The following is a 15,173-nucleotide window of genomic DNA, read 5'->3' as shown; positions in this document are numbered from 1 at the left end:
TTACATTTACCATTGGGTGTTTGTACCATGATAATTATTATTATATATATTTTTTGGTACTGGGATTGAACTCGGGTCCTTGTGCTTTCAAGGCAGGTGGTAGAACCACTGAGCTAAATCCTTGGTCCCATTTCCAAGTTACTCACTATTTGGCCCAGACGGCCTCGAACTTGCAGTGATCCTCCTGCCTCAGCCTCCCAAGTGCTGGGATTACAGGGCTGCTCCACCACACACGACTAAGAAGCTTCATCGGTCTCGTGTAAAATTTGCAAAACTATTTGGAAAGGAGCACATGCTGTGCACTAATGATCACAGAGTGTAAACATGGGATTGGGCTAATGCTTGCTTTACAGCTGCCAATACAGCACTGCCATCTACTATTTTTCTAATCATAAATATTGATTCAGCCTCATTTCCACTGCCCTCAAAGGAAGCTGGAAGTAAAGAAGGACTATACAGTACCTCCTCGACAAAAAGAGAAGATGGTTCCATTAGCTTTGTGGGTTTGGTGTCCCCAGATACCAGAAACAGCGTCCTTGAAAGCATTGGGCCTGGGCCTCAGGGAGTATATGAGTAGAAAAAACAAACTCAATTTCTTTTCCTACCAGGCTCTGATACCAGATGTGGGGTTGTTCCCCCATACACCAAGCTGACAATCAGTTCTGCAGCGGTCAGCAGAAGGGTGGCTCCTGATTCAATTCCACGCTGGTGCTATCTGCCTGGAGACAGTGTCAGATGCCTAGGTTGAGGGCTTCAAGATCCCCCCACCCCTTCAGGTGCCAGTCATAAGCCCCAGGTTATTCTACTGTGCTTCTGCTTATTGGATCTAAATTGGGGTTCCCACAATACTTTTTTTTATTCATTAAGTTTATTGGTACATTTTAGGTATATAATATGATGACATTCATCATTGGAATTAACACCTTTACATGATGTATCTTGGTTCTTGTTTTTTCCCCATTCCCCTGACCTCCCTTCAACCCCACCACCTCTGCCTATTTACAAAGACTTTGTTTCCATTTTTCCTTTTTCTCATATTTTTTCTTTTCCCTTCTTTCCTTTCCTCTGCTCCTCCCACTCACCCTTCCCCTTTAGACCTTTTCTTCCTGTTTCACATTATCTATTATACATTTTGATCCTTATTTACATTTTGTTTCTCACACCAGAGAAACTATTTGGTCCTTACACATGTGTGTCCTACTTATTTCACTTAAGAGAATGGCCTCAATGTGTGTCCATTTAGCTATAAACGACTCTAGTTTCTCATTCTTTATGGCTGAGTAGTACTCCATTTTATATTTTAAAAAACCCCACATCTTTTTTATCCAGTTTCCAGTTGATGGGCACTTGGGCTGTTTCCAGGTTTTAGCTATTATAAACTGTGCCACTACAAACATGGGTGTGTATATATTGCTGAGGTATGATTCTTTTAACTCTTTTGGGAAGATACCCAGCAGAGGAATAGCTGGGTCAAATGGAACTTCTAATCCTAGTTTTTTGAGGTATCTCCATACTGATTTCCACAGTGGTTGCACCAGTCTGCACTCCCACCAACAATGGAGAAGGGTTCCTTTCCCCCCCACCCCCACCAGCATTTGTTATTGGTTGATTTCATGATAGCAGCTATTCTTTCTGGAGTGAGGTGGAATCTCAGTGTTGTTTTCATCTGTATCTGTCAAATGACCAGTGATGTTGAACATTTTTTTCCATGTTTATTTGCTGCTTTTACTTCTTTGTCTGAGATATGTCTGTTCAGTTCAGATGCCCAATTTTGAACTGGGTCTTTAAATTGGGGGGGGGGTCTGATTTTTTAAAGTTCTTTATATATTCTAGATAGTAGTCCTCTGTCTGTGGAACAGGTGGTAAAAAATTTTTCCCACATTGTAGGTTGTCTCTTAGCTCTGTTCGTGGTTTCTCTTGCTATGTAGAAGCTTTTTAATAAGATGAGATCCCAGTAGTTGATTCTCTGTGCTAGTTCCTGTGCTACTGAGGTTTTGTTCATAAAGTGTTTTCCTATGTCAGTGTCTTCAAAAATTCTACCTAACCTATCTTCCAGCAAGTTTAGTGTTTCTGTTTTAATATTTAGATCTTTGATTGTAGTTTAGTGCACAGTGAAAAATATGGCTCTAATTTTAATCTTTGGCAGGTTAAAATCCAGTTTTTCCAGCACCATTTATTAAAGAGGCTATCTTTCCTCCAGTGAGGATAGTTGGCTCCTTTGTCAAAGATGAGGTGGCTGAATATGTCTGGAGTTGTATCTGCATCTTCTAATCTATTCCACTGATCCTTGGGTCTGTTTCTTTGCCAGAACCATGCTGTTTTTATCACAGTGGCTTTGTAGTATACTTTCATGTTGGGGATTGTGATACCCTGTCATGTCTTTGTTGCCTAGAATTGCTTTTGCTATTCTATATCACTCCAATTTTAGAATATGTACTGCTGAAGCGAGTATTCCTTTTGCTATTCTATGTCTCTTCTGGTTCCAAATGAATTTTTGGATTGCTTTCTCTAGTTCTGTGAAATATGCTGTTGAGATTTCAATTGGGATTGCACTGAATTTATATAGCAGTTTTGGAAGTATAGCCATTTTCACTATATTGGTACTTCCTACCCAGGCACAAGGGATGTCTTTCTATTTTCTTATATTCTCTTCAATCTCTTTGTTCAGAGTGCTGGAGTTTTCAAGGTAGAGGTCTTTTGCTTCCTTCATTAGATTGATTCCTAGATATTTCATTTTTTGGATGCTATTGTGAAAGGAATTACTTCCCCAATTTCTCTCTCAGTGAGTCTGTTATTTATGTACAAGAAGGCTATTGATTTTTTAGTGTTGACCTTGTAACCAGCTACTATACCGAATCTTTCAATTAAGTCTAGAAGATTTTTAGCAGAGTTTTTTGGGTCTTCTATGTAGAGTAACATGTCATCAGAAAATAATGACAATTTAACTTCTTCCTTTTCTATCTTTATTCCTTTTATTTCTTTCTCTTGTTTAATTGCTGTGGCTAATGTTTCCAGAACTATATTGAACAGAAGTGGTGATAGTGGACATCCTTGTCTTGTTCCTGATTTTAGTGTGAAAGATTTTAGTTTTTGACCATTTAGTATGATGTTGGCTGTTGGTTTTTCATAGATAGCCTTTATCAGATTGAGATAAAGATCATCTAAAGGGTTTTTATCATGAATGGGTTTGGATTTTGTCCAACGCTTTTTCTGCATCTATTGAGATGATCATATGGTTTTTGTCCTTGAGTCTGTTAATATAGTGTATTACATTTATTGATTTACAAATGTTGAACCATCCTTACATCCCTGGGATGAATCCGACTTGGTCAGGAGGTATGATCTACTTGATGATCCTCTGTATTCTGTGTACCAGTATCTTATTGAGGATTTTTGCATCTATGTTCATTATGGAGATTAGCCTGTAGTTCTCTTTTTTGGTTGGGTCTTTCTCTGCTTTCAGATTCAAAGTAATGCTTGCTTCCAGGAATGAATTTGGGAGTATTGCTTCCCTTTCAACTTCATTAAAGAGTCTGAGAAGTAGTGGCATTAGCTCTTCCCTAAATTTCTTATAGAATTCAAAAGGGAAGCCATCAGGACCTGGGCTTTTCTTTGTTGGTAATTTTTAAATTACATTTTCAATTTCACTGATTAAAATTGAGGTGTTTAGAATTTTTATATCTTCTTCATTCACCTTTGGTAATTCACATGTATCTAGGGATCTGTCCATTTATTCTGTGTTTTCCATTTTATTGGAGTACAGGTTCTTGATGTAGGTATTGATAATCCACTGGATTTCTGCTGGATCTGTTGTGATTTCACCTTTTTTGTTCCTAATTCCATGGATTTGAGCCTTTTTTTTTTTATAAGGTTGGCTATGGGTCTGTCGATTTTATTTATTTTGAAGAACCAAACTCTTCAATTTGTTGATTTTTTTGCATCGTTCTTAGTCTCCATTGCATAGATTTCTCTCTGAACTTTATAACTTCCTCCTTTGTAGGAGCTTTGGGTTTGTCTTGCTCTCCTTTTTCTTTTTTTTTCTTCTTTTTTTTGGTATAAAATACAGTTACATTCATCATTAGGATCTTGTACCTTTACATGAGTATCTTGGTTGTTATTTTTTTCCCCTTCCCCTGCCCTTCCTTCACCTCCTCCACCCTTCCCTATTTGCAAAGACCTTGTTTCCATTTTTTTCCTCTTCTCATATTTTCTCCTTTCCCTTTTTTCCCTTCCCCTACCCCTCCCAATTCCCCTGCTCTTTTAGACTTTTTCTTCCTGTTACACAATATCAGTTATACATTTTAAAAATTATAATATCAAGATCTAAGAGACATTACCACAGATTTTACAGAATTTAAAAGGATATAGAAAACATATTACAAAAATCTTTTTTGAAATAAATTTGACAACTTCTAAGAAGTACCTTGGAAGACAAATTAATGAAACTAACTCTGGAGGAAATATAAAATTTGAATAGCACCTATTAAAGAAAGTATATTCCTAGCTTGAAACCCTACCTATATGACAACAACAGGCTCATATACATTTTAACTGACAAATTATATCAAACAATTAAAGCAGAAAAAAGAAGGAACACTTCTCCCTCATTTTAGGAACTAACATTGTGCTAATCCTAAAACTGGATAAAGATAATAGAAGAAAAAAGTATGAACATAGATAGAAATTTGTTTAACAAAACAAACTATTGGAAGTCACATCTGGCAGGATGTAGAAAGTGGTTTTGTTATAGGAATGGCAGTGTTGGTTCAGCATTGGAAGATCCACCCCCAAAAGTCATCATTTTAACAGAGGAAAGGAAAAAGTCATATGATCCTGTCACTAGTTGGAGAAAAAGTATTGGACTAAAGTGTACAGCTGTTCATGGTAAAAGCTATCAGGACCCTAGAAGTAGAACAGAAACTTCTCAACAGATTAAAGACATGTACTCCATACTTCCAGCGAGAATGCCTTATATAAATGGAGAAGATACAATGCTTTCTCCTTAAGGTGGGGAACAAGGGCAGATATGCTTACTCTTTATCTGTCCATTAAACCTTGAAACCTAGTCCCCACCAAAATAGTCTGGCAATAAAGTGACACAACTAGGATAGGATTGGCAAGGCAGAAGCAAAATCTTTATATGTAGATGAAATGATCATCTACAGAGAAAATACTAAGAAATCTCTAGGAGCCCCTAGAACTTGTACTTGAATTTAGCAGGATTAGAAAACACAAGGTATATATAAAAATTCAGGTCTGTGTATACTTGCTATAAATGAAGAATTGGATATTGAAATTGAAAAGTTATGTAGGAGTACAAAGGACCTAGAAAAGTTAAAAACAAAAACAAAAACAGTGTTGGAAGACGTTTAGTACCTAATTTTAAGACTTCTTCTAAAGCTACAGTAATCAAGGCAGTGTTGGTGTAAGGAAAGACATATAGATCATTGGAATAAAACAGAGAATCTAGAAATAGAAGCACACGTATATGGTCCACTGAGTTTTGAAAGATTATTTAACATTAGCATTTTATAGAATGTAAACTGGATTCAAGAGCCAAGGAAGAGATAGTGTTTTCAGCAAACGGCACTAGAACACCTGGTATCCGTATATAAAAAATTAACCTCAACCCTTTATTTCCATACATGAAAATAACTTGAAGGGATCTATGAACCTAAATAAGAAAGCCTAAAAGTATAAAACTTTAAGAAGAAATTATAAGGGAAAATGTTTATGAATTCAGGGTAGGCAAGAACTACCTAGGATACAAAAAACATGATGTATAAAAGAAAAAAATTGATAAATGAGATTCCATCAAAATTTAGAACTTTAAATGACATTATTAAAATGAAAAGTAGTCCTTAAACAGACCATATTTACAATACATATAACCTATGACCAGAATATATAAAGAATTCTTAGAGCTCATTAATAAACCCAATTAAAATATAGACATAAGAAGATGATAGTCAGTATAGCACAAGGAATGGTGTGCAACTCTAGAATCAGAAAAATACTAATGAGTACAATAAGAAGATTGAATTGTACACTCATTAGGGAGATGAAGTTAAAAATTTTAAAAGCCTTGCCATGACTTTTTCTTTTTGTTGGATTCTCCCCCTTTGTGTTTAATTTGTCATGCCCAATGGATTCATTCTGCTGGGTTTCCTGGGGTTGTGATCCTCATTGTCTTTTTCTAGGGTATTGTCTAAAATTTTTTGGAGTGCCAGTTTGGTACTCATGAAGTTCCTGAGGTGCTCTTTATCATGAAAGTATCTTATTTCTCCATCAATTTTGAAAGATAGTTTTGCAGGGTACATCAATCTGGGTTGGAGGCTGTTTTCCTTTAGGGCTTGAAATACATCACTCCAAGCTCTTCTTGCCTTGAGGGTTTGCATTGAGAAGTCTGCTGTGATTCTGATGGGCTTTCCTTTGTATGTGATTTGTTTCTTTTCTCTAACTGCTTGTAGAATTTTATTCTTCTGTTGGATTTCTGGAATCCTAACTATTATATGCCTATGTGTAGATTTTTTTTGATTAAGGCTAGCTGGAGTCCTATATGCCTCACTTATCTGTATGTCAAGTTCTTTTCCCCTGCTTGGGAAGTTTTCTGCCATCACTTCTGTGCATAGTTTTTTTATGTCATCTGCACTCTCTCCTCTTTCTTCATTGACTCTAGTCAGTCTTATGTTATTCTTCTTTGCATCGTCTAGCAGCTGCTGGATTCATTTCTCGTGTTCCCTTACAATTTTAAAGCAATTTTTCTTTTCCTCCTCACTAATTGCAATCTTATCTTCTACATGTGAAATTCTATCCTCACATTGGTTCATTCTGCTGCGCAGACTTTTGATGGAGTTTTTAATCTCTTGGAAATCTGTTTGTATCTGTTTTACGGATTCCATTTGTTTCCTATGTTGGGATTCCATCATGTTCCTCAGATCCTCTATTTTTTTAATCTGTGTCCTCTCTAGATTTATTAATCATGTCTTGCACCATGAGCACAATCTTTGCTGTTATCTGAGTAATTATTTCTGATTTCATTTTTCCCAGATCCTCTTTTGTTGTCAGTTTAGAGAGTCCAGGTGGTTGAGTACCAGATTGTTCCATCTCATTTCCCTTTGGGGTTGCTGTAGGTGATCCAGAAGTCTGTTTTTGAGACCTGTTTACGTGTCTTCTCATTTCCATGGGAGGGGGTGCTTCTGGCACCCACGTGGCTCAGCTTCTCTGCCCTAGGAGCTTGGGATGGCAGCGGGGGAGCTTCCTTCCAGGTGCTGGGACCGGCTGAGCTTCTCTGCCCTAGGAGCCTGGGATCGAGATGGGGAGCTTCCTTCCAGGTGATGGGACTGGCTGAGCTTCTCTGCCCTAGGAGCCTGGGATGGAGGTGGGGAGCTTCCTTCCAGGTGCTGGGACCAGCTGAGCTTCTCTGCCCTAGGAGCCTGGGGTGGAGGTGGGGAGCTTCCTTCCAGGTGCTGGGACTGGCTCGCTCTCCTTTTTCTAGAAGCTTGAGGTTCAGCATTAGATTATTTGAGCTCACTCTGTTTTCCTAGTGTGGGCATTCACTGCTGTGAATTTCCCTCATAAAACTGCTTTCATTGTGTCCCATAGGTTCCTGTATGTTGTACTGGCATTACCATTTAATTATAGAAATGGTCTAGTTTCTTCTTTAATTTCCTCTGTGACCCACTGGTTGTCCAGGAGAGTGTTATTCAATTTCCATGTGTTTGTGAAGTTTTTGCAGTTTCTTATGCTATTGATGTCCAATTTAATTGTACTGTGGTCTGATAATATACAGGGGATAACTTCAGTTCCTTTGCATTTACTTAAACATGTTCTATGAGCTAGCATGTGGTCTATTTTGAAGAATGATCCGTGTGCAGCTGAAAAGAATGTGTATTCTGATTTTGTAGGGTGGAACACTCTGTAGACATCTATTAAGTCCATTTGTTAAAAAGTTTGGTTCAGTTCTAGAATTTCGTTGTTGATTTTTTGTCTACATGATCTGTCTATTTTTTTTTGGTACCGGGGATTGAACTTGGGTCCTTGCATTTGCGCACCAGGCAATGAAACCACTGAGCTAAATCCCTGGCCCAATCTGTCTATTTGTGACAGTGACGTATTGAGATCCCCCACTACAATTGTATTATTGCTTATTTGTTTTTTCATGTCTATTAATATTTGTTTTATACAGTTTGGTGCACTAGTATTTGGTGCATATATATTTATGATTGTCATCTCTTCATCGTGGATTGTTCCCTTTACAAGGATACAGTGACCTTCTTCGTCTCTCTTAATTAGTTTTGGTTTGAAATCTACTTTGTCTGCAAATAAGACAGAACTACCCATGCTTTTTCCTGGGTTACTGTCGCATGGAGAATCAGTCTATGAATTTCTTTTTGAATTGTGTTTCTTTTTTTTTTTTGACTATTACAAAAGTTTATTTAACAAAAAATTTAATATGAAAATGTGTATGACTCAATTTTCGGTCATAGTGAAACTAGTGCTTTGAAGAGGGGCATGGATTTCTCTGCTGGACAGTTACTTAAACTCATTCCAGGGCTTCCAACATGATGATGCTATTTCCTCATATTGCCACCATTCCAGTATTGTTCTGTTGCCCACTAGTTGCCATCTCCACACATTCATCTATCACAAGATTCATAAAGGAATCAAACCCTCACAATATTCCTTGGACATGTCTGCCACCCTTTAATTTCAATGATAATTTCTTGTCCATAAATTTTTTCAGCTCAGGAGGGTGAGCATTGCTCATCTTGTCTAATCTGTGGGCTCAGAGATCCTTTGAAAGGGAATCTGCAGCACCCGTCTAAGTGTGTTTCTTGTATACAGGATATTGTTGGGTTTTGTTTCTTAATCCATTCTGCCAGTCTATTTCTTTTGACTGGTGAATTCAGGCCATTAACATTGATGGTTATAATTGATATGTATTGACTTAGCTTTGTCATGTTTTCCTGTTGTTGGCTCTTTTATTTTTTATTTTTTCCCCCTTTTCGCCCTAATTTCTTGCCTGGCCTGATGACTTTGCTCTGTTGGGCCTCATGGAGTTGTGACCCTCATTGTCTTTTTCTAGGATATTGTTTAAAATTGTTTGGAGTGCTGGTTTGGTATCCATGAAGTTTCTCAGGTGTTTTTTGTCATGGAAGTATGTTGTTTCCCCATTGATTTTGAAAGACAATTTTACACATCAATGTAGGTTGGAGGTTATTTTCTTTTTGTTGTTGTTGTTGGTACCAGAGATCGAACTCGGGTCCTTGCACTTGCTCAGCAGGCGGCGAATGAGGTTATTTTCTTTTAGAGCTTGAAATACTTCACTCCAGGCTCTCCTTGACTTGAGGGTTTGTGTTGAAAAGTCTGTTGTGATTCTGATGGGCTTTCCTTTGTATGTGATTTGTTTGTTTTCTCACTGCTTATAGGATTTTGTTCTTCTGTTGGGTTTCTGGGGTCTTGACTATTATATGTCTAGGTGTAAATTACCTTTTTTTCTCTTAGCAGTGGCAAAGTTTATTTGAAAAAGTAGAAGTGAAGACTGAGAGAGAAAATGGCTCTGTAGAGCAGGCTTGGGCTGGGTAAAAGCAAGATAAAAGAACACCTTGGAAGACACAGGTGGCCTATCTATTGTGAGGAAAACCACAAAAGCCCACAATGCCTTCTTTAGGCTGAATTTGCTAGAGTAGTTCACAGAACTCAGGAAAACACCGTACCTGTTTATTAAAAAGGTAGATTCAAATGAAGAGATGTGCAGGGCAGTGGGAAGGGGTGCAGAGCTCCCATGCCTCTTCTAGGCACAACACTCTCCCATCATGTTAGGCGACCCAGAAGCCCTCTGCAATCTATCCTTCTTTTGGGTATTCATGGAGGCTTCATTATACAGATATGATTGACTAAATCATTGACCAACTTCATCTTAAGCTACTTCCCTGTCTCCAAAGGTTAGGGGTTGAGGTTCAAAGTCCCAACCCTCTAATCCTGCCTTGGTCTTTTGGTGACCATTCCCTATGCTGAGAGCTGCCAGTGCTTAGTCAACTCATTAGCATATAACTCACTTATCACTTTGGAGATTCCAAGGAGTGTGTGTGTGTGTGTGTGTGTGTGTGTGTTAGCGGTGGTGGTGGACAGGATAAAGACTGATGCGTATAATAATACTGCAGTATACATATGTATGGTTAGTGTCTGAGGCTTATGTGGATTGTGACCACCCCAGATGGATGTTATTAAAGTAGCCTACCACTTTCCATACTTGATGAAATGGCACAACTCAAAAATGGAAAATTCATTTCTAATCCATTCTTCTGGAGTTCAGTGATTACACTCAACCATACCCGAGAGACAAGGGTCCAGCTGTCCTAATTAACCACGCCTATTTTATCTAGATGGTCAATAAGTGCCACTCCTTCCCACCCACCCCCTATTCATTATAATACTGTATTAGAAAGTTTGACTCCAATGACTGAAATCAGAAGAAACTACAGATTCCTAACATCTATTAGATATTTACAGAAGTAATAAAGATAGTACAACTGGGGCTATGAGATCACTCTTTTCCATTCACCTGAACCTGGGCAATGCCCCAGGGCCATCTGACCCTCTTTGTCCTAAGGCCTACTACCCTGAGGCAGAGATAAGAAAAACAAAGACCCCAGAGTCCACCTTGGTAAATTCCAGGGTTTCAAACAAGGAGAATGTGTGTCAGATTTTCTAGCAGGACCTATAGAACTCTTCACTTGAAGCTCATGGAAGGTTCATGCGTATGGACTGCATCTCATACATCCAATTATAACTGAATTACGAGAAGGGACATGCATGATAGAGCTGACATGACTCAGCACCCTGTCAATCACTCAAGCTCTGGAAGACCCAATGGGAGGAGCCCTAGTTCCGCAGCAGCATTTTAAATTCTTAACCCTTCAGCCATCCAGTTATTTTTCTCTCCACCAGCAGAGCCCACTCACTCTGGGTGCACTGTCACCTAAATCAAACTGCTGCCTTTTCCTACTGTTGCATGTCACACCCAATTCTTTGTTCACCATGGCACAAGACCCTAGAAACCCATGTGGAACTCTATCACCCATGGAAACAGAAAGGTCTTTTAACTTCCTGTTCTTTTGTCTCATTTTAGCTCTGATGGTACAAGATTAATTGTAAAATCATACTGCTTTCCACAGCTTGAGCTGTGTAAGACCAACACATTTCAATACATCTCTCTGCACAGGTTACATACCCATTACTGTTTTCTTTGGCTTTCTAGCAATAACTTTAGTATTTTTCACTCTGAATATTGCCTGAGACATATATGATGGGAAGGCCCAGGGTGAAAATTCTAGATTTACAAGTATGTAAACCTAGGTTTGTTTGTAAGCATAGATAGCACAAGACCCACAGTAAATATTGCCATATCCTACAGGGCAGAGGATAATTAGGCTGGCAGGCCTTTTAGGGAATGTCTGTGAAAGCCAAGCTCCTGGTCGCATATTCAGCTGAGGTCCTGAGGCTGTGCACCACTGGTGCCTGGTATGTCTGGCTTCCAGGAAAACCATCTGGGTGGTCATCTTGGCACTTAGGCTACTTGCTCAGGAATGAAGAAAGCTGCTGAGGTAACAGTAAATGACGAGAGAGAGAGTGGGGGGGCTCTGTTTCTTAATACTGGGAAAGCTGTTGCCCTGCCAATTTACTCCTATCATAATTTCAGACTGCACTTGGCAAACACATCTTGGCTAGGGATATTCTTCTTCCATTTCTTAATCATACTCAGGTCTCAAATGCATAGTGGAAGCCCCTGCCTCCTGCTTCCAATACCAAAGCTGTGAAGCTTAGTTCAGCATTTCTTCTCCAGTGAATCCTTTACTGACCCGTACTTCTTTACTTCACCACTGTACTGAGACTTTTTGTAAAAAATAAATTTTGTACATCTAAATCCTTACAGATTTAGAATATCAATTTCTGATTTTTACCATTAAACTAAGAGAACAAAAACAAGAAGTGGGGCAGGAATCCTTTCATTTTCAGAGCCCTTTGGGATATTAGCCCTTAATAGGAAGATCTTTGCCAATAGACACAACAATCTCCACTCAGCTCCTCAGGCTTTAATCTACATTAAATCTCCTGAATTTTGTTCTAATTCAGTCCAGATTTCCCTCAGCTATTGTGGATCCTTCAGTCCATTTTATCCCCAACTCTTTCCCAAGCTTTAACTCATCAGGGTGACACTGGAAGCAGAGAGAGAAAGGTTTAAGTTCCCAACTGCTTGTCTTCAGGGTCTCATTTGCCTGTTTCGCATGTGAAATCATGTCTCAAACCCAGAGACAGAGGAAAGAGAGCCCTCAAAGGGCACCAACCCCAGCCCCATTCCAGATAAGCATGCCCTAAAACAAAAGGTGCCGTGAGAATGTTGCCTTGTCAACTCACCTGAATTTCCACCGCATCTGGTTATTTCTGGAAGTTAAGGGCTACGCATTCTCGGTCTCTATTCTACTAGTGCTAGATTCAGAACTCTGACCTATCAGAACAGGCAAAAGTCCCGAAAAGAGATCTGCTGCTCTTCCAAGGGTAAACATCCTAGATATTTCAAGCTACACACCTTTTTCATTCTCCTGGCCCCAGTCACAGCCTCTGGAAAGGGAACACAAATTCCTTTCAAATTATGGAATAGAAAGCTTTCTTCAAAGACTTCTAAATTGTTCAAGACATGACCCCCAAAGGAATACAATGAAACTCCACAAATTAAGACCAAAGAAAGAGGGGCCAGGGGATTTAGCTCAGTGGCACCATGCCTGTCTTGCAAGCACAAGGTCTTGAGTTTGGTCCCCAGTATGAAAAAAAAAAAAGGTATATAAAAAGTATATAGTGCAATAATTCTCTTTGGGCTGGGGATGTAGCTCAGTGGCAAGCCCAAAGTCTTGAGTTAGAGCCTGGTGAAAGAAAGAAAGAAAGAAAGAAAGAAAGAAAGAAAGAAAGAAAGAAAGAAAAGAAAGAAAAGAAAGAAAGAAAAAGAAAGAACCAAAGAAAGGATATGCCACATTAGAATAAAATCAAAACATAGAATTCTTATTGTGAAAAATAGGTTCTCTGAGATATATCACCTCACATTTACTATTGTCAAAAAGTCAAGAGGTGACAATTGTTGGTGAAGGGTACAGAAAGGGGAACCTTTGTACACTGTTGGTGGGGATGTAGATTGGTGCAGTGATTATGGAAAATAATATAGAAGTTCCTAAAGAAATTTAAGTAGAACTACCAGGGCTGAGGATGTAGCACAGCGGTAGGGCAAGTGCTTTGTATGTATGAAGTCCTCGGTTCAAATCCCAGCATCCCCACCTCCACCAAGAGATGTGACTAAAAAACAAAGTCAATGTTTTTAAAAAATCTATTTCAGTTAAAAGATACATTACCATTAACTCCCCCCAAAACCCTCGCCCTTACTTTTTTCACACTTATCCTATCCTTCATGCCACTCTCTGAAGTAGTTCTGGAGGGCCACTTTTGTGAGTGTCTTTAGTTGCACTGTCATGGCTGCCTCAGTGTCCTGAATGGATTCAAAATGTTTACCTTTTGTGGTCATTTTGACTATGGAAAATGGCTAGAGGGTGCGCAGTGCTAGGTCTGGTGAATAAGGTGGATGAAGGCACACTGTAATGTTTTTATGAGCCTGCCTTTCTGTTAGGTGGCACTTAGCAGCAGTGTTCACCATATTTTTATCACACTTCATAAAGACGCGAAAGATTTCCAGAACTGCTTCAGAAAGTGGAAAGAACAATGGAATCAATGTGTTTGAAATGAGGCGTAGTTATTTTGAGGAGGATTAATGATAATATGTCTTTTACTGTAATATAATTTTAAAAAAATGTTTAACATTCATCATATATTTTGATCATATCTTATAGAACAGCCATATGTGCATTAGTCTTATATGACCCAGCAATCTCTCTTCTGGGAACATATCCAAAGGAAATGAAGTCACAATGCTCCTCATGCTGCTTGCTACATTATTCACAATAATCAAGATATAAAAACAATGTTAAGTGTCTGTTGACAAAATGGATAAAGAAATATGGCACATGTATGTGTGTATACATACACTACAGAATATTATTCAGCTTTTAAAAAGGAGATCTTGACACTTACCACAAAGCAGATGAACATAGCATAATGTAGGACATTATGCTAGGTGAAACAAGCCAGATACAGAAACAAAACTAGAGTACAGTCTCATTTAAATGGGGAAACCTAAAACAAATGCAAAAATACAGAGATAAGAGAATAAAACAGTGGTTACCAATGGTGGGAAATGGGGAAACTAGGACAGAAGATACAAAGTAACTGCTATGTAACACCAACAAGTCTAGAGAGCTAATATGCAACATGAGGATTATAGTTAATACAGTTACTAAATGAATACTTCTACTAGATGAGTAGCTGCTCTTGTCACAAAAAGAAGGGATAACTATGTGGGATGATGGGTATGTTAATTTACTTCACTATAGGAACCTTTTCCTATCTACAGGCACCCTATAAATTCCTATTATACACCCTAAATATATACAATAAAATTTAAGGATAAACAAACAACAATTTGTACTTTCAAGTTACAGGGCTGTGAGAACCAGTAGATAAGCAGGAACTAAAGATCCCTGAAATCTGCATTCGTCTATGAGACATCATGAGCTCAAAGGGCCACCTGATCATGACACATGGCACCTGCCAAGCCCCAAGGCTGGGGTGAGCATCTTCCAGCTTTCTCTACCTGAAGCCCTCCTAAGCTCCACACTGGCAGGCCAAATTTCCTGGTAAAGGAAGGCTACTCCTAGGTCCAGGGTGTTAGTTCAAACAACCCCAAAGTAAGTTAAATAAACTCCTTAAGGCACCGTTTACCTTACTGACGTGCAGCAGTATTTTCCCCTTTTCTTTTCAAATAGTGCAAATATATACAAATCCAATCTTGTTGAACAGCACAATGCTTCCACAAATCATTGTATAAATGACTGTAGGAGGGGCTGGGGATTTAGCTCAGTGGTTCTGCCGCCTGCTTCGCAAGTGCAAGGACCTGAGTTCGATCCCCAGTACACACACAAAAAAAATGACTGTAGGAGTATATAACTGAAGACTTTCCTGAAGAAAATCAAGGCCAACTTTGAGTTTCTCTCTCCTACCAGCCAGTTCTT

General features: G+C 38.8%; 1 protein-coding gene and 1 pseudogene across 26 annotated transcripts in view; both read right to left on the bottom strand.

The window, feature by feature from the left end:
- The window catches only part of Kalrn (kalirin RhoGEF kinase), a 698,268-nt gene that overhangs the window by 86,432 nt on the left and 596,663 nt on the right, over positions 1-15,173 (bottom strand). The gene's annotated exons all lie outside the window — the stretch shown is intronic.
- LOC147830496 (small nuclear ribonucleoprotein G pseudogene) overlaps positions 5,897-15,173 on the bottom strand; it is a 31,877-nt pseudogene continuing 22,600 nt past the window's right edge. The window contains exon 1 of the transcript XR_015450662.1: positions 5,897-15,173. This exon is cut by the window's right edge and continues 22,600 nt beyond it. The product of XR_015450662.1 is annotated as a small nuclear ribonucleoprotein G pseudogene (transcript).

This window comes from Heterocephalus glaber, unplaced genomic scaffold, assembly GCF_053883595.1.
Source record: "Heterocephalus glaber isolate CG9 unplaced genomic scaffold, H.glaber_assembly_v1.0 deba00000122, whole genome shotgun sequence".
Taxonomy (NCBI): Eukaryota; Metazoa; Chordata; class Mammalia; order Rodentia; family Bathyergidae; genus Heterocephalus; species Heterocephalus glaber.
Note: the sequence above shows the minus strand (reverse complement) of the source record. Positions and strands in the feature narration are given on the sequence as shown.